The 7,160-nt window shown below is 43.7% G+C and overlaps 1 pseudogene; it reads left to right on the top strand.

Moving 5' to 3' along the window:
- Window positions 1–3,464: 3,464 nt before the first annotated feature.
- LOC136477169 (transcription factor BIM2-like) lies at window positions 3,465–6,440 on the top strand (annotated as a pseudogene).
- Window positions 6,441–7,160: the final 720 nt, after the last annotated feature.

Genomic DNA, 7,160 nt, shown 5'->3' with positions numbered 1-7,160 from the left:
GAAGAAGAAGACGGAATGATGTCCTACACCTCTTTACTTTTTTGACCAGATGTGTCAGACTGGCCTTGGCAGAGAATAGAGAAAAGTACACAAAATAATAGTACAAGCAGCGCAAGTGATCGTGGATTTGCCCAGACCACTAAAGTGCTCGGGGACTGCCCAGACCACTAATGTGCTCGGGGACTGCCCAGACCACTAATGTGCTCGGGGACTGCCCAGACCACTAATGTGCTCGGGGACTGCATAGACCACTACTATGATTGGATACTACCCAGGCCACTTTTGTGCTCGGGAATCGCTCCGACCACGGCCGTGCTCGGGGACTGTCCCGACCACTGCTTGCATAATGGTTCTCCTTGGCTACATGTGATCTGTACTCACATACAGTTAAGAGACTTTTCTTTAGACCTCGCTACAAGGTTCATACTTCGCCTTCCAGCAAGCTCGGGGACTACGTCGATACGATGCACCTGCCGGTGTATCTTGTTTTGCCTGTACGGTAATTGGATTCTTAATCTCAGCGGAATTTCTTTGATAGACCCTGGCACCACGTACCTGCGTCACCTACCACCAGGCTCGGGGACTAAGTGGGCACACTTCACCTTGCGGTGAATGTGTTTGTTTAAATCGACCCCTGTGTTTTGAATGATTACGAGGATTATTAGTATGCTCGGGGACTGCCCCGACCACTGCTTGAATAAAGGTTCTCCTTGGCTACATGTGATTTGTACTCACATACAGTTAAGAGACTTTTCTTTTAGACCTTGCTACAAGGCTCATACTTTGCCTTCCAGCAAGCTCGGGGACTAAGTGGGCACACTTCACCTTGCGGTGAACGTGTTTGTTTTTCGACCCCTACGCTTCTGATGTTTCAGGATGCTATATTTCAAGACCACTTACATTTCTTTTCAGAAATACAAGTGGGCACACTTCTCAGGACAGAAATCTTTTTCTTTTTTCTTAAGAGCACCATACATTCTTCGGACAACCTACTTCTCCGGTGATGACGGTGGTCGGAGGCGTCAAGAATTCAAGCCTCGTTTGTCGGAGAAGGTTCAAATGGCGTGTCGCAGCATAATGCATGATGCTCGGGGACTAGCTGTGGGGGTATTAACCCCTATACCCTTACGACTAAGCTTGGGCTGGCCCAGATCGATGGGTTCAGTCCACCCGAAAGATGACGTGCGGCCCAGTTAACCTGATCGGAGTCCCGCACAAGGAATCAAGACGGATTTGGCGACCAAGCAGGATCCTGGTCGGTTAGAATAGGAATCCTTATCCGGCCAGATATGGCAATTGTAACTGACTAGGATTAGTTTCCAGATCTGTAACCCTGCCCCCCGGACTATATAAGGCGGGCAGGGGACCCCTCTAAAAAATATCTCTCATTGACATACAGCAATACAAATCAGACGCAGGACGTAGGTATTACGCCTTCTTGGCGGCCGAACCTGGATAAAACCTCGTGTCTGTCTTGCGTCACCATCTTGTTTGGGGCTTGCGCATCTGTCTGCCGATAATCTACTACCTTGGGCATACCCCTAGGTAGACTGCCGACCATATTTTGTCGACAAAGAGCAAGTGAAGTCGAGATCGCTGAACCAATACGATCACGTGATGATATGAAGTGGATCATATCATTTGTGATTGGTTGGTGCATGTGTTGCATCAATATTGGAGGAGATGGAATGGAATGCACAAGGCAAAGATATATTTGTAGGGCATTTCATTTCACCGGTCATAGGTGAGTAGAGGAGTTTATGACCAGGTTTAGGATAGATGGTCGTACTATCAAGGGACAAACTTGTTTGTATATCGGTCATCTAGTGCCACTCAAGTGATCTAACTTTGCATTGTTGCTAGGATCGAGTGACACTACACCACAACCCTAATATAGCGTCATATGTGTGTAGCTATAAATATATTAATACCATCAAACCGTCGGTTGGTATAGCTGGGCCATAGATCATGTGTCGTTAAATGCACTTTTGCGATGGATGATCGGTCGGTATAGATATTTGGCTGTAGCATCAAACAATCGGTCGGGATAGATCAATAAAGAGGACAAACCATCGGTCGTTATACAGGGCCATGTCTTTTGTGTGGGCTTAAGGTCCGTCCGTGGGAACTAAAAAGGAAAAAAAGTTCCATCGTGTGAATCTGAAAACAAAAATAGGCCCTTCGCGGTAAAAGTTGGGCCCAAATACTGCTAACCCTAACCTTTCCATTCACTCTCCCTCAGCTAGCCGCCGCATTCGCTCTCTGCGCCCACCTGCCCCATCCTCCGTCGCGGCACTCGTCCGCCCAACTCCACTGCCTCCACCGCCCAAGACCGCCGCTGCCGCCGCCCAAGACCGCCGCCACCATCACCCAGGACTACCGCCGCCGCAGCCCAGTTGGGGCCCCAGCCACTGCCGTGCAGCCCTTCGTACGCAGCCCTCAATTGCGACTGTGCGTGTCTCCTCCCCTCATCCTCATCGATTCCAACCAGCGATTTGATCTGGTTTCCGTGATGCTTCTTTGCCGTAGCTGTTCGGATCTGCAACGACGTACTGCGGCGTGGGCTGGACCGGCTGAGAGGACGGGTGCCCTATGACAACATCGACGCCTGCTGCTGCCACCTTCATCCTCATCTCCGCCGCTAAGCATGGGGTTCCTCCAGGTCTATCTGGCCGACGCCGTTGAGTGCCTCGCCACTTGAGGTTCGTGTCCCCTCCTCCTCGATCTCGATCTGGTGTTTTATCTTGACCTGCCTTAAGAGTTGCTCGATCTCAATCTGGTGTTTTATCTTGATCTGCCTTAAGAGTCGCTCGATCTATCTACCTTCTTCACGAACTCGATTAGTTTTTCTACTACAGTTTCAGTACATAATGGTGTTCAATTGGTGCGATCAGACTCTTTGTTCGCGTGACTAGCGACACTCAGCGGGCCCCCGAGGCTCTGCTGCAGTGATTCTTCTCCCCAGCTGAAGACGAAGAGACCCAGCAGCCAACCGGACCTGCTGCTGTTCCTCCGTGCCTAGCGTCCAAGCAGGCCAGCCATTCCGTCCTGCTGAACAGATAGGCACATCAGACTTTAAGGTTAGTGTGCCTTTGAATGTGTACATTGGAATACAAGGAATTTTACCAAGGTTATAGTTCTTTTCTTCCTACCTTCTTCAGGTTACAACAATAGGTACTATGTAAATGTAAATTGTGTGTTCCTGTTATACTAGATTCACATCTGTAAAAAAATCAATTCGGTTGTAAGTGCCATATCGTTATGCTGAAAAGAACGACTCTTCTTCAGCCATTATTTATTCACAGTTTAACACTGATAAAATACCTACGAAGAAGCAAATATAATGGTTCCCTTTTGCAGATTGGGGTAAAGAGAGATGGCTAAAATATATCATGTCAAGTTCTTGTGCAACTGATATCTGCATGCAAATCAACCCCCTCTAGGAGGCCCCTTCATGTATACACTAATTACAAAGGTACGCCATTGTTTCCAGCATTGTCAGATTTCCATTAGAAACTTATATGTTTAGTTTCTAACTGCATACATGCATGTTCTTATTTATGTAGGCATCGAATTTCAAAACGACAAATTTGCTCAGGTTATACTCTCCTCTTGCTACAGCTGCTACAATAATAGCATTGTAATTTATCTTTATGGGCCTCTTCGCCAAATGCACTGTAGGTGGTCCTCTAATTTGTGTTTACTCAGTTTGCTTAAATTTACAGTGGATGTTGCTACCTCACCTCTAATTTAACTTTATTCTATTTGCTTATATTGTCTACAAATTTCTTATAGCCAAATTCATTCCAGCCAGGCAACTTGCAATCTTTTGGAGATTATTTGAACAGCCACAACGATGGCAGTTGCTCTTCTTGTGCGTACTGGTATGATCCTCTTTCTGTAGGCCATCTTTTTTAATATTGTTGTGGACATGAACACGACAATCGTGTTTAAATTAAAACTGTTCTGTGGATTCATGGATATGAGCAGGATTGTTAAAGTATGTAGCTTCTTTGCTGCTTATGGTCTTTTTTTTATTTTATAGTTCATTTCTAAAGCTGCTTGATCTTTCACAAAGGGGAATGGATAAATCATGGATCGATAATGATGCTAGGTACAAAGACTTATTTCACAAAGAGATGTGTTTGACTTTGATAATTTGGAGGATGAGGACATAAATAATGATAATGATACTATGGCAATTTTGCTTCATGAAAAGATGGTGTGCAATTATCACTTTATTTTAATATGAGTAAAAAGGGGCTCACATGTCATTTTCTGCAATATTTTGTACTAATGGATAGTGTTTGCATCAACAGATTTGACAGTAAGGGTGGATAGGAAGGCTGGGAGCTGCAGCGATGGTGGTACAGATCAGCGGCCAAACACACCGTGGTCAAAACACTCGGCCACAGAGCAGCGCAGACGCAGCAAGATCAATGATAGGTGCTTTGATGCAGTAATTTTATGACCAGTTATAAGCTCGTAAATAAGTTTTGACCTCTTTAGGGATTATGTTTATATTTTACTCCACATCATTCCTACAGGTTTCAGATACTTAGGGAGCTATTGCCACACAATGATCAAAAGAGAGACAAAGCAACATTTCTCTTGGAGGTAAGGTTTCAACAGGTTTCCTGTTTTATCGAAGTAATCTTTCACAGTTGATTAACACATGATTCCTTTGTGCCATCCTTTCTAATGTAGGTTATTGAATATATATGGTTTTTGCAAGAGAAAGTGCAAAAATACGAGGCAACATTCCCAGAATGGAACCAAGAAAATGCAAAGATGCTTCCATGGGTAATTGCTTCTTTCTCCAAAGCTACAATGCTTGCTACTGCTGTTAGGAAAGGAAGAGTCAATTCTTGATTGTCTGTGTCTGAATGTAGTTTTACATTTTTGCAGTCAAATATGTATTTTTGATCATTCTGGAAAAATGCACAGGCAAGTGTTTGTTGCTAAAAATGCATTTGCCTTACCGAATTGTTAACGTTGTATCGATAGTTTTCAACTAACATCTTATGCATGCTTGTTATTCTTGTGCTACAGAGTAAAGGCCAAATCTCTGGAGATTCTCCACCTGACCCTTCACATTTCATGAGAAATGGATTCTGCAGCTGCATCAGGGGCATAGGATCAGGCAGAAACTGATCACATGGCTAGCGGGTGCTACAGATCAGCAGATACACCGACGAATATTACAAGTATGATCAATGGTTCACATATATTTTGCATTATTCTCAGAAGTGCTTTCTGAGACTAGAAGCAGCACTGGTTACTTATGAGTCTTCTTTGTATGCAGATAATGCTATATCTCAGTCCCAACCTCAATGGACAGGTCCATCCCCTATGGATGATTCTGCAATGAACAGGGAAATGCTTAACAACCAGCAGTTGGCGATAGATGAAGGAACGATCAGCGTGTCCAGTAACTATTCCCAAGAGTATGTCACAAAGAATATAAGTTATTTATTGCTCACTCCTTTCAAATATGCTTGTCACATTTGATTATGCATAGTCGTCGGTGCATATCTTTGACCAATAATTTCTTCTGCAACATATTCTTAGAATCCTTCAAATTTATGATATTTTTGCTAGTATTTTAATATTCTTCAAAACCATGACACGGTGGCGTTGGTCCAATGAGTTCTCCCTGTCCACAGATTGAAAAAAACCTAGTGTTTTTCACTAACATTATGCTTCTTTTTAAGTGTCCTCGACATGTATTTGATTGATTAAAAATAGCAATTTGACCACATCACCACAGGCCTGTACTTGTTACAACTGTTAGATAATGAACAGTGGATTTGCCAAGTCCATCTTAGTGACAGGTAGAAAACTGCTCATGGCTACTCTTAGTAACTTTATCTTGCCTTTTATGATAGACAAAGCAATAGCTCAAAAAATGGTTTTGATTATGCAAAATTTATCTTTGGCTGAACTAACTATCAACTTCAACTAACTACCATCAATGTCTCTGTTAGTTAGAAACGCCTTGGTGAGATTAACAGTTTACTAGAAGCACAATTGGAACGCTGCATCTGACAGAACAAAGTACTACAATACAAGTTGGAACTGAAAAATATGATTTGATTTTTTAGGTGGAAGGCGCTAGATGTAATGTGATTATTTTGTGTCAGCAAGCAGATCAAACATTTTGTAAGATGGAGATGAAACATCGATGGATGCTAGTTGCTTTGGATGATATAGCATTTTGTAAAGAACTGCTTGGGGATGGATGTTAGTTGCTTTGGATGATGTAACATTTTGTAAAGAACTCCTTGGGCATGTTAACTGTGAGGTGTGCAAGCCAGACTTGTGTGTTGTGAAGAATACTATAATTTGGTGTCTCATGTTACTGTGAGGTGTGCAACCTAGCATGACTATTACATGTACCAATTGGCATGAATGAAATCTAAGCTATGTCATTGTGACTCGATTTTGTGTCTCATGTTGAATGTGACCTTGTATGTTTCATGTCTAAAAGAATATTGTAATTTGGTTAATGTGAGATTAATAATGTATTTTTGTGTCATGTGATCTATGCGTTCGATTGTTGGTTGGTATAAATCCCTTTAGCCTTGAACTGTTGGATGGTAAAACTACTATATGCCATCAGCCTGTTGGTCGGTATTGCTTCAGCATTTCGTCAGACTATCTGTCGCTAAAAGTATGTCGGTCGCTATAACCCTATCCCGACGCCACTTTCAGCGGCAACAGTTAAGTGTCGGTATAGATCTATACCGACCGATAGTGCGTCGCGGTATCCACCTATAGGGACCAATGGTGCATCGCCATTCTGGGGCTGTGGTGTAGTGTGATGTGGTGAATTGAGTGACTAATCCTTTGAAAAGGTGATTAGCCGGCGTGATTAATTTCGTATTTGTTTTGGTTAGCCGGCGTGATTAATTTTAGAAAGGACTATTCACCCCCCTCTAGTCCACCATCTCGACCCTACACCCCACTACCGAGTCTCTTAGGAGTAGGGCTCCTGATCCTAGCTAGGCGTGCCCTTCACAACTCACACCTACGTCTAGGCTCGATGAGCCAGCATTGGAGGCCCTGCACGGCAATCGGCAATCTGCTCTCGGGTGGGCATCATGTATGCAAGCAGCGCACCCTCGGCACCTTCGCACATGAAGGCGCCGCACGAAGGA

Source organism: Miscanthus floridulus, chromosome 8 (genome assembly GCF_019320115.1).
Source record: "Miscanthus floridulus cultivar M001 chromosome 8, ASM1932011v1, whole genome shotgun sequence".
Lineage (NCBI taxonomy): Eukaryota > Viridiplantae > Streptophyta > Magnoliopsida > Poales > Poaceae > Miscanthus > Miscanthus floridulus.
The sequence above is the reverse complement of the archived record's forward strand: the minus strand, read 5'-3'. Positions and strand labels throughout refer to the sequence as shown.